The sequence below is a fragment of the Myotis yumanensis genome, unplaced genomic scaffold (genome assembly GCF_028538775.1).
Source record: "Myotis yumanensis isolate MYYU_CA2020_CCGP unplaced genomic scaffold, mMyoYum1.0.hap1 SCAF_17, whole genome shotgun sequence".
Classification (NCBI taxonomy): domain Eukaryota; kingdom Metazoa; phylum Chordata; class Mammalia; order Chiroptera; family Vespertilionidae; genus Myotis; species Myotis yumanensis.
Window position 1 is genome coordinate 27,516,348 of NW_027223768.1, and position 12,604 is coordinate 27,528,951.

At 47.7% G+C, this 12,604-nt stretch overlaps 1 protein-coding gene across 1 annotated transcript in view; it reads left to right on the forward strand.

Annotated features, from left to right (window-relative positions):
* The first annotated feature begins 104 nt into the window (after positions 1 to 104).
* The window catches only part of PTPN14 (protein tyrosine phosphatase non-receptor type 14), a 151,511-nt gene continuing 139,011 nt past the window's right edge, over positions 105 to 12,604 (forward strand). Inside the window, 1 exon segment of the mRNA XM_070396862.1 lies at positions 105 to 631. The gene's annotated coding sequence lies outside the window, so the exon portion shown is untranslated.

The following is a 12,604-nucleotide window of genomic DNA, read 5'->3' on the forward strand; positions in this document are numbered from 1 at the left end:
CCGCCCCGGCCGCGCGCCTCGCGCTCCCTCCGCCTCCCGGCCCCCAGCGCCACCGAGCCGGCCCGGGGGTGGGGGAACCGAGGCCGCCGGCGCCTGCTCCGTCCCCTCCCACTCGCACGGCCCCTTCCTCCCTCCTCTCCCGGCTGCTCGCGTTTCCTGCCACTCGGGCTCTCTGGCCCTTAAAAGTTCTTCCCAACTTTTCCTCCCGAGCGGGCGCTGGCAGGGGCAGGTTGCTGCGCTCCGGCTCGCTCTGCTGCCTGCTCTCCCGGCTCTGGTCCTCGGGGAGCCGCAGACACTTAAGTGGCCTCTGGCGGTCCCTCCCCTCCCGCTCGAGCCATCCTCCCCGGCCTGCTGGCTGCGCCCCTATTACCCCCTCCAGCGGGCGGGACCCCCCTCGGGCTAAGGGGGCTCTCCTTTCCTCCGGCTCCGTGCGCCCCTGCGCGCACTCTGGCGCCCGGATCGCGGCGGAACCCTCCCTCCCCTTTCGCCTCCTCCGGCTCTTTCCCTTCGCCCCTCCTCCGCCAGCCACTGGAACCCATTCCTTGGGGAACTGGGGCTCCACCGCGGCGGTGGAGGGACAGTCCGCCTTTCCGCGCGGGACTCCAGGGCTCCGACCGGGCCATGTAAGCAGGTAAGCGCCGTCTGGGGCGGGGGAGTCGGGCCCGAGGCTGGGGGCCGCCTGGGCGCCCCGGGCGCCTCGCGGTTGACTTGGGCAAAGGCTGGCAAAGCGCACTTGGGCTCGGCGGCGCCGGACGCGGACAGGGCAGCGGGGCGCGAGGTGGCCGGGCCGCAGGACTCCTCTGTTGCGGTGGGAGCCGTCCGCTGTGAGGCGCACAGCTTGTCTGGGGAGTTAAGGGGGAAGGTGAGAGCCGCCTGGAGAGCTTGTGGCTAAACCCACACCCTCGCCCCCTTCTCCTCATTCCCTCCTGCTTTTTGGGCACGAGACAGGGCCTCGAAAGGGCAGCTGGCGATACCCAGGGGCTGGGGACAGGAGGATGAAAGACAAGGACATTGCTGTCGCTCCAGCGGAGACGGACAGGCGTCCCTACCCTCCTCTGCCCCGTAGGGGCACAGGATCTTGTGAGGGAGAGGAGTTTTTCTGCCGTCCCACTAGGCCCCGCCGTGCCACCAAACTCCTGGGCTCCTTGGCCCCGACTTGGGTGGTCAGGCTGGCTCCCAGGGAAAACCTGTGGCCACATCATTTCAGAATCGGTCTCCACCTCCAACTTTGAAACCTCGGTGTAGGAACAACTTCTGAGGGTGGTGTTAATACACTCTCTCTCCCTGGCATGACTCCTACGTCTGAGTTTTGAATACTTGTAAGTGGGGTTTCCACCTTTTTGAAGGAGCAGGGAGGTAGCTCTGCCCCTGCCTCAGTTTCTGTCACCCCCTCCCCCCCCCCCCCCCCCCCCCACCTACACCTGAAGGGGATTGTGGGGTTTTCAGGAACTGGCTGTCGCAGGCTCTTTGTGAAGGTGAGGAATCTCTAGACTGCAGGTTACAGGGTTTCCACCAGTGTGCGAATTTCTTAAAATACAGGGGTTCATTCATTCATTCAACAAACCTAGCATTGAACTTCTACTCTGTGCTCGGAACAAGGGACTCAAAGATGCTGAAAGATCTCAATGCAGCCTCCTGGAGGCAACGCCCGGGCCCGTGAGCAATTGCAGTGTTGTGAGAACGGCCAGGGAAAGCTTGGTCCTGGAGGTGAGGCTGCGCTCACCTGCAGGATGTGGGTAGAGGAAACAGTCATCCAAAAAACATGTACCAAGAGGTCATACCTGTCCAGAGGCCGGAGGGGGTTTTAATGTATCAGAAATTAAACCGGAAGCATGTTACCCACTTGATGGGAATCAAATATCTCTCGGAGGAGCGCAGCCTCCTTTTGGACACACCTGCATGCCTGAGGCTGTTTCTACTGGGAGCAGCGGTGGTGCGACCATCTAAATTTTAATTGGCGCTAATTGGCCCATACTGGGTTTCATTAGAATGGTATTGATTCCCTTTTAAAGAGCAGTTTGACTGCCATAGGTGATAATGCTGCAGAGGTACAGACTCTAGGACAGCGGTTCTCAACCTGGGGGTCGCGACCCCTTTGGGGGGATTGAACGACCCTTTCACAGGGGTCGCCTAAGACCATCGGAAAACATATATAATTACATATTGTCTTGTGAATAATCACTATGCTTTAATTATGTTCAATTTGTAACAATGAAATTGGGGGTCACCACAACACGAGGAACTGTATTAAAGGGTCGCGGCATTAGGAAGGTTGAGAACCACTGCTCTAGGATGAAAGTTACCTATCTTTTGGTGACGGGGTTAAAAGTGTGTGCCAAAAAACGGATGGCCTTCGTGCCTGGGCGCTGAATGGCATGGTGCTCTTTCCCCAGATCTGAATGCGTGGCCATGCTGTGCAGAGCGCGCTGGCGTGTGCGTCTCTGTGTTTGTTAGAGAGTGCTCTCCTTTAGAAAGTCATCACTGCTTCAGCACAGTCGTAAGGACTACTTTTCCTTCCTCGGAAACTTTATTATAAACACTTCTGGCAGGTGGTTGTGGCCTGATGGCCCAGGACTCAGCAGCCTCCTGCCTGGAAAAGTTCCTTCCAGAGCAGTGGCATTCTCTGCATGGTTTGCCTTTCAAGGGTGCCTCTTCACCGGGCTGAAGTGGCGGTGTAGTATTATTCATAGTGGCTGAGGTGGCAGAGGGCCAATCCAGTGACCTCAGGCCAGTACAGCAGAGTGGGAAGAGCGCCCTGACTTCCTACAATTTGGGGTATTTATCCAAGCCCCTCCACACACCTCTTATCTCAGAACAGCCCCTTGATGGGAGCTTTCCTGAAGGTGTAGGACCTGCGTGAGAGAAATGGCTGAAGAGCAGCTCTTTCTAGCTAACCCCACGCACCTTCCCAGTTTCTACTGCTGGCTCTAACACATAGTTACTAGGAACGCTGCAGTTATTCAGGTTTGCGCCTACTGTGTGGTATGGACAGTTAGATTATTTTAATGCGGAAGAACCTAAAGAATTCAGAGAAAATTCAGATTTTTTAAGCCGAGTTCTTACTGTCCTGAATGGATGGGCCAGGGGTCAAGAAGTATGACGATTTTTTCCCTAGTGCCTTCTAGCCTTATTAAGCGTTTTTTTTGTTGTTGTTGTTCTTAAAATGGGAAGCAAACATAAGCCCTTTGATTGCACATTGTAGCCCACCCGGGTTTCGGATTCTTGTCCTTGTTCATCTCCTAGCCTGCATTTGAACTTCTTTACGTAGTCACCAAGCCTGTGTATTTTTTCTGAATTCACTCTAAGCCTCGGAACAGTGCTATCACTTTGTTAGAGATAAGACAGGGGAAAAGATAAGATGAACCACTTAATTAGCCAATTAAATTATTGCTGCTTGCGCTGATTAAAAACAACACGGGAAAACAAACACGTTTTGGTAAAAAGGAGGTTATGATTAATGTCTAAGAGAAGGCGGTGATCCCTCCTCATGACTCAATTTACCTTTCCCCTGTCTGAGCCCCATGGAGGGCTTATTGCATGGTCCAGGCGGGTGGTGGCCAGTTTTGCAGCTTTTCTGGCTATCAGTGCGCAGGATCAGGAAACCAGGAGCAGGAATATCGCTAGGCTTGCATTCCAGCTCTGCCATCTTTTCAGCTGTGTGATGTTGGAAGGTCTTCGCAGCCGTTCAGAACCTCAAATTCAATCTCCATCTCTTTTCATCGACATGCCGGGGTCGGTAGTATCTAACTTGGCGGAATCTTTGTGGGGAATTCGGTGTAATGCTATATGCCCCCTTCCTAACATAGTGCCTCACACGGAGTAGGTGTTGGATCAAGGGTGGCTATTTATATGTTCCAGGAGTTCTATGTGGCCATGAATGTGCTCTTTGTGTCACTTTTTCCCCTCCGGCAGCCTGAATTCACATGCGTGCCAACATACACATAAAGCTTTGTCTTTGACTTTTGGTCTATTGGCTCAACGCAAACGGGTTGGCTGGCAGCTGCCATGCAGCCCCTCCTGTAGGAGGAGGTTGACATTTGCAAGACCAGGCAGTAGGGAAGCTTGAGGAAGGAAAGCTGCTTAGAGAAGGGCTGAGAAAAGCGTCCTTTTCCCTGTGTGCTACTTACTATAACGGTCCAGGACTAATAGAAGGATCCTGGCATTTAAAAAAATTTTTTTAAATTAATTTCAGAGAGGAAAGGAAAGAGAGATAGAAACATCAATGATGAGAGAGAATCATTGATCGGTTGCCTCTTGCATGCCCCCTACTGGGGATCCAATCCCCAACCCAGGCATGTGCCCTCACCTCCTGATTCATAGGTCGAGGATCAACCACTGAGCCACACCGGCTAGGCAGGATCCTGGCATTTCTGATGTTGAAAACCAGTTAATGAAAGAATGTTGCAATAAATATATCCGCCTTTAGCAAGAAGGCAAAAGCTTCCCGAAGGAATGTCTTTGCAACCTGATTTCCTTCTTTGAAGCCCAAATACAGAGTCAACTTCAACACCTCTCCTGGAATGCCAGCCTCAGGTTGCTTGAGCTTTCATGTTGCCTTTCATCTGAGCAGCCTAAAGTATTTGACAAACATTAACTCCTTGATCTTCATATCATCCTCCCAGGAGGAGGGAATGTTAGAAGGAAGAACAACTCAGAAAACATCAGCAGGGCAGGTGTGTAGTATGTGTTCTTGAAGCAGAGTGGATTGTCGTAGCCTAGAACTGGTTAACCTGCATGTAGCTTGCTTGCAGGCCAGGAGGACAAGGGGTAGAAAGCCCAGGTAAAATGCAGATCTGGCTGGGCTTGCCACAATGGGAAGGGAGAGGAAATCTACACTACCCAGACCAGCCATGCCTTTGCCATACATTGCATGCATGCTGATTATGAAAATAAATAATCTCTGAATTATTTATAATTCTGAATGAAAGGATATGATGCAATACTTGTGGATAAGAATTACAGTGGCTGAAGATAAAAGGTAAGGGGGACTCTAAGTACCTTTCTGGGACATAGGGGTGGTTATGCGTCTAAGTTGGATTATAAATGGCATATGAACATTGTTTTAATTTCCTTTCCCTTTTTCCTGTGGGTTCTATATTCCTTGGCTTGGTTTTTGTCTTGCTCTCCCGTCAAGCTTTTGTTTGGCTTGCTTCATGGTCCTTGCTATCGGAAAAAAACATATTGTGGCCATTCTTAGATCAACCTTGTGTGTAGAATTTGATACGTGGCTGATTTAGCTTAGTTCCTTAGGGGACTTAATTAGGCTTATAATTGGCTTGACCCAGAAGCCTATTGCATATCCTGTAACTGGAGGCGGCCATCCCATATAAGTGCTTGGTGCTGGTCAACAGGGAGGTGTCTGGGAGACAATGAGAAAGGGTGCTCTGGCATCCTCTCAGAAGCAGAATATCCTCTTCACATCCGTGATGGAGATTTCAGTAGTGAATTATATTCCTAAATTCGGAAGCTTTACTGGGTTGGGCCACTGACTTGATCTAATTTGCCTCCCAAGTTTTGTTTTTGTTTCTTTTTTTTTTTTAGCTCCCAGGGAAAAATCACTCTTTGTTAAAAATTAGCAAAAGTTCCTCATGCTTCCTTTTGCACACAACATAGCCTTGACTAACACTTCATTTCCTCAAGTCTTTGGAAATCCATCTTCTGGGAGTTCTTTCTTTCACACTCCATTCCCCTTGAGTAGTTGGGGCATTAGCCAAGGCAACAGATCTCAAAGGCCAGTGAGCACTGGAATCACCTGGAGGGCTCCTTAGAGCTCAGAGTGCCACTCCCCACACCCACTCCAGCTTCTGATTCGGTCCGTAGGTCTTGGGTGGGGCCCGAGAATTTGGAACTCAGTGGTGCTCATACTGCTGGTCCATGACCACCTGCACTATGAGAATCCTGGAACTACGGAATCCACCCCTGTCCTCAGGCTTGGTAGGTAGTCACTTAAGTTTTTCACCCCATTGGTTTGACCAGTTCTGTTCCTGGTTGTTTTAGGGCTCTGGAGAGGCCTGGAGTCACTTAATGGGCATTTATGCCTACCCAGGCCCGTGGAGATCCCGAATTAGAGGTTTCCATTTTGGTGGAACTGCTTGGCTGTCATCTTCCAATCCAGACCCCGCCACTTGGTTCCAGACCGTTTGGTTTATCTGGTACTTCCTTCCATCTGGGTATCCCATGTACACGCCACATCCTACCTGTCTCAAGGTGAACTCTCTAGTTTCTTGCCACAAAATCGGCTGCTTCTGTATTAGTCAGTGACACTGCCAGCTGTTGAATTAGCTGCCGAAGCCAGGCTCTTGGAATTCTCTTCCTGTCACTCTTTCTTTGCACCCCCCAACCTCTACCCTCAGACACCAATAACCATCCCTTAGATCCTTTGAGTTTTTTGTCTCTAAAATACCTTTAATTTGCTCCCATCCCTCCACCCCCACTGCCTCTTGGGATGGTTCAAGAGTTTCAAAGGCAGTGTTTCATATAGTCTTCATCTACTTTTTGAACGAGTTTTTAAAAAAACACAACTCTGTTTTTTATGTTATTTAGATTCCTTGTTTACTTCTTTTTACCTGTATGATAAGGCTTCTTTACCCCAGACTACCTTCCCATTCTCATCTGCTTCCCTCCCTCCCTCCTCCCACGCCCCTCTCCTCATTAACACTTGGTGGTGCTTAATTTCCCTTCTCCTTGGTTACCTACATTCCTACCCTGACTGCCCTCTCCCCCTTGCTGCCCATTCCGCCAACGGTCCACCTTCTGACCACCAGTTAGCATTCCTTTCTTTATAGTCTCATAGCACTTTGCACCTACCTATATTGGTAAGTTTTATCTTGCCATATTATATGTTTGCCTCCCTGTCTCCTTTTTTTTAAAAAAAAATATTTTATTGATTTTAGAGAGGAAGGGAGAAGGAGAGATAGAAACATCAATGATGAGAAAGAATCATTGATTGGCTGCCTCCTGCACGCCCCCTACTGGGGATCAAGCCTGCAACCCAGGCATGTGCCCTTGCTGGAATCGAACCTGGGACCCTGCAGCCCGCAGGCTGACACTCTATCCATTGAGCCAAACCAGCTAGGGCTCCCTGTCTCCTTTGTTAAGTAACTTATAAGTGTCTCTACAGCAGCCGTGTTTCACTTGGTTCAGAATCAGAATCTCCACCCTAGCTGGATGGAGGTTGGTTAGCAGTAGCCATGTCTTAAGGTTACTGATGCTCACTCTATCCCAGTGTTCCCAGCACGTTAGGTGATTTTATTAAATCTTTCAACAGCCTTGCGAAGAAAGTACTGTTATTACCGCTATCTTGCAGAGAGTGGAATGGAGTTGATTTTTAAAAAAGTGTTTGTAGATCAATGGATGAATGTATTTCTGAAACGCTGTCCTGAGGGTCTAGAGCCCAGTCTGGTTTGGTATTTCTTACTGATTTTGTTACAGGAGGTACAGTGCTCTCTGAAAATTACATCATGTTCATGACTATATTGATTTTTAAAACTTAAACAGATATCATTGCTATTTACTGTACGCATCTTATTTGTTCCCTTGAGGAGATGAGTCATATCCCTAAGCTGGTACTCTGGTTCTTAATGTTGCTCTGCTTTACTTGGATACTTTCAAAGATGTGATCGTTTCCCCCCTGACTTTTCAAACCTGGGAAAGCTTGCAGGTCTAGGGAGTGTGACTATCAGAAGAATTCGTTAAGTAGGAACATTTGGGGTTGAGGCATGAAACAAAATTGTGTTTTGCAGAAATACTCAGTATTCGAACTCTGAGTGACCAGTGTTTGAATTGGAGAGAGAGAGAGACAGACAGACAGACAGAGACCCTTCATGACACTGTCCCCGCAGACTTGCCAACCTGCTCTTCACCATCGAACCATAACAAACAGCACGGATATCATCCATGTTATCCCCCAGATCACAAGATGGGCTCTCCCCGTTTTGTAGTTCTCAAGTAAAAGGCAGGAGGGCGGATTTCCTGGTCATGAAAGTGACTTTGGTGTGAATCACGTGTGCACATTATACACACTTCAACTTGATAGGTGAGGTTCTCCACAGATTTATGTCCCACGATTCCTCAGGCTTTGCCAAGCTGCAGCTGTTTCCTGAACAGACCCAATCATTTCCCACCTCTGCTTATGCTCTTTCCTCGCCCAGGGATCCTAACACTCCGCATTGCCCTGCAGAGTGTCCCCGGAGGCCCACTGTCAATGCCACCTCTCTGGGTGCCTTCCCTGATCTCGCTCCATGGCCAGGCCCTTCTGCCACTGTGCTCTTGGCATTTCTCTCTCTGTGCTCGGTGTCCTGGTTAACCTGCCTCAGGCCTCTCGTTAGCCTGTCATCCACCTGGAGCTGCCACCTGCCTCCCTCCTAGACTGTCCCTTTTCTGCTGCGGGTCACCTGTAGCTGTTCATTCCGGTCTGTCTCCTTCTTGCCCCAGGAATGCCTCCGAGGCTGTCTTTTCTTCCTTTATTATGCCACTCCTTCAGTGAAGCCAGCTATCTCAACATCTTTTATCGTTTTTGTCACCTGTCCCACTGTTCCCTCCTGTCCCAGGGCTGCCAGTGTGGACACCAGACCACCCCCTACACTACAGACTCTTGTTTTAAACAGTCTGATATTTTCACTCCCCTGTTTGAAATCTTTACTGCTACTTTATATTATTATTATTTTTTTAAAGGAAGCTTTATTTTTATTTTTTAGAGAGAGGAAAGGAGAGGGAAAGAGAGAGTTAGAAATGTCAATGATGAGAGAGAATCATTGATTCCTGCCTCCTGCACGCCCCTACTGGGGATGCAGCCTGAAACCTGGGCATGTGCCCTGACTGGGAATCATCGTAACCTCCTGGTTCATAGGTCGACACTCAACCACTAGGCTACTTTATATTATTGAGAGATGCATATGTCTGTAGTAAAAGCTATAAATAATTGTCAGATGGATAAACACCAGATATAGGGGGTGAGGAGTGGAAGAGGTAAAGATGGAGATGCGGTATTTTATTTCCTAAGCTGGGTGGTGGGGACGTGGGTGTTTACTATATTCTCCCCTAAATCTCTGAAAGGTCGAAACTCTTTCATTTTAGGAACACACCACATTGCCCACCGTTAAATGCAGGCTCCCCAGCAGAGCATTCAGGGCTCTGCACGCACAGCTCCTGTTCCCACCTAACCGAACTTCTAGCCTCGGCTGGTCTCTCCTAGCGCCCTGTCACCCTGCTCCCAACATTTCCCATGGTTGAAACCTGAGGTTTTGACTCATGCTGTCACTGTTCCTTTTCCCTTGAATTATCTTTCACGTCTGCTCACATAATCTCCTCTTTTGTTCTTTACTATCTGGTATGATTTTTATGTCTTCTTAGATATTTTTGTCTGACCTTCCTTTTTACCATTAGGGAGAGGTCATTGCCACCTGATCTGTCTCCGTATTGGTATTTTGCATTCTTTACCCTGATAATACTTCAGATTGGATTAGTATTGTTTGTTCATCTGTCTCCCTAAAGTTGTAAGCTCTTCCAGGAACTGTTTTATGATTTATTTACCTTTGAGTTCTTGGCACCTGCTGCCAGGTAGATGCTCAATAAGTGGGGATTGTTGAGTAGTAAATGTAAGATTAATGTTTTTAATTCAAGTAATTTAAAAATATTTCATGATTGATTTGAGAGAGAGAGAGAGAAAGAGAGAGATTTGTTCCACTTATTTATGCATTCATTGGCTGATTCGTATATGTGCACTGACCAGGGATCAAATCAGCAACCTTGACATATAGGGATGATGCTCTAACCAACTGAGCTATCTGGCCAGCGCTCAAGTCATTTTTATAAAAAAATATGATTTTTTAAAATTGATTTTTAGAGAGAGAGGAAGGGAGAGGGATGGAGAGATAGAAACATTCACAAGAAACTTCATTGATGGGCTGCCTCCTCCACGCCCCCTATTTAAGATTGAGCCTGCAGTCCGGGCATGTGCCCTGACCGGGAATCGAACTGTGACTGTTGGTTCCTGGATTAAGGCTCAACCACTGAGCCACACCAGTCGGGCTCAAGTCATTTTTTTAAGGTGCGTCCAAAAGAACTTCAACTCAAATTGCCCTGACCGGTTTGGCTCAGTGGGTAGAGCGTCGGCCTGCGGACTGAGAGGTCCCAGGTTCGATTCCGGTCAAGGGCATGTACCTTGGTTGTGGGCACATCCCCAGCAGGAGGCAGCTGATCGATGTTTCTCTCTCATCGATGTTTCTGACTCTCTATCCCTCTCCCTTCCTCTCTGTAAAAAATCAATAAAATATATTAAAAAAAAAAAAGGACTTCAACTCAAATTGAAGGAAATATCTCAGTATCTGAAATGTAGACTGTACATGGAATGGATTCACACACGGAGTTTCTAATTCAAACCCATGATTTGTTTTAGAAATTATTCCTTCCACCTTTCCCGTATGGTGGTGGCGATGGTTTGGCGCTGGGGGGGTTGTTTTGTTGTTTAGCCCCTTTCCCCACGCCATCACCATGGCGTGTGTGGGTGGTTTCTGGAGCGCTGTCCGAGGGTGTGTGTGAGTCCAGGTGTGGAGGTCGATCTGGGCCTGAAGTGGTACCACTTGTAAGGGTGGCTTCTGCCATCAGCACTGCTTGCTCCGGGATGGAGAGGGATGGAGAGGCAGCACATCCATTTAGCCGAGCGGCAGAGTTTATTTATGTGGCAGACGTGTCCCACCCCAGAGCTATAATAACTGTAATGAAGGGGGATTCTGCTGCATTAGGCTTATGAAGGGTGTACTAGTCTGTTACCAGGGTCAGTGGTGGCAGCTCAAGCCAGCAGTTAGGTTTCGTTAAAGACTCCAGCAGGCAGTTAGCGTTTGCTTCTGCCGTTGGAATCCGATGGCCTCTATTAAGTGTATTTTTCGTTATGCACGTTGTCAGATGTGCTGTAGACGAGGAAGGCACGCGCTTTTTTTCTTTTTAGACACACACAAGTCTCCGGTTTGTCATTTGACAAACCGGGCTGACTTTTAGAGTCCCTGTGTTTAAATGTGTGGGTTATGCTAACTAACATTCTGGGTGATTGTGCTTTCAAAAAATCTGTTCATGTTAAAAAGAGAGCATAAATTCTTTTATTCTAAAGTCAAGAATTTGTTATGGGATATTATATAATTATGAGGTTTATGGGGCGGGGGAGTGTGACTGATGCGAAAAGAATGAAAAGTCCAAAATAACGAAATGACACCTACCCGTCTTAATGATATTCTTTAGAAAAATTACTGTTTACTTAAGAGGCATCTAAAAATAAAGGCTAGAAAGGATGGTTTGTGCCGTGCTTCTGCTGAGCAGCTGTTTCGGTGGTTTTCAAAACGAGGCTTAGTTTCCAAGCAGCAGGTTAGGTACAAGTGTGTATTCCGTGTCCCTCCATCCTTGTGAATGCCTTTAGGTGTTGTAGCTTTCCCCGTGAATATGAAGTGTTACCAAGTTATTTAAGGAAATTGCCGCCTTCCTTCCTTCTTCCCGTCTTCCTCCCTCCCTTCATAGATTGTCTTCATTTGGAGGGTTCTGATAGGTAAATTACTGTATATGTATTCAAAGTTGGTACTAGGGATGGTAAAAGGAGAAATGCACAGTGCACCTCGCATCAGGCCAGGCACGCAGAGCAAAGGTGCGTAAAGATGTCTCGTTTCCATGGGATAATCAGGCCGGTTTCCCTGTCACTGGATTCTCGATTTGCGTTATTATTTTTTTTCATTTGTAGACTGATAAAATGGTGAGCACGGCAATTTGAAATCTGTGTACTAGTATGTGAGCATATTACAGACTCCAAGGAATCTTGCAGTGAACCAAAGCGTGTGAAAACCGAATTCATTTTAGTAAGGACCTCTTTTATTTGTTTTAATTTGCTTTTATGGAACACATATAATCTCAAGGGATACTCACAGCATATAGACACTTTCTAGAAAAAGCTTGGTTTAGAACAGGGGTGGGCAAACTTTTTGACTCGAGGGCCACAATGGGTTCTTAAACTGGACCAGAGGGCCGGAACAAAAGCATGGATGGAGTGTTTGTGTGAACTAATATAAATTCAAAGTAAACATCATTACATAAAAGGGTACGGTCTTTTTTTTTTTTTTTTTAGTTTTATTCATTTCAAACGGGCCGGATCCGGCCCGCGGGGCGTAGTTTGCCCACGGCTGGTTTAGAAGGTTCCTGTATTAGAGACTTTAAACATTTAAAGTCTTCATTAGCATATCAGGCTAACTTTTTAAAAAAATTTTATTAATTGGACTTTTTTGGGGGCGGGTAGCACAGAACAAGAGTAAGCTTAAAATTCACAAAGCCAATTTTCAGGGAAAGTGTTAGGGACAGTAAGCACTTAGTCCAACTTCATGTATTTATAATACAGTGAAGAATAATGTCCAGATTAAATTTGAGGCACTACAGGAACTTCATCCTTCAAAGAAAGATCCAGCTATATTCAGTAGCCTGTCTTATGAGGCCAGACGCTGTGATTAATATATACAGGACGGAAAAGCCTTGGTTCTCCAAGTTCTGGCCATCAGCCCTCCTCCCCCCTCACTGGTAATACTGCCAAGAAGAAAGCAGGCAGGGCAAGGAGGTATAAATCACGGAGGGCTTG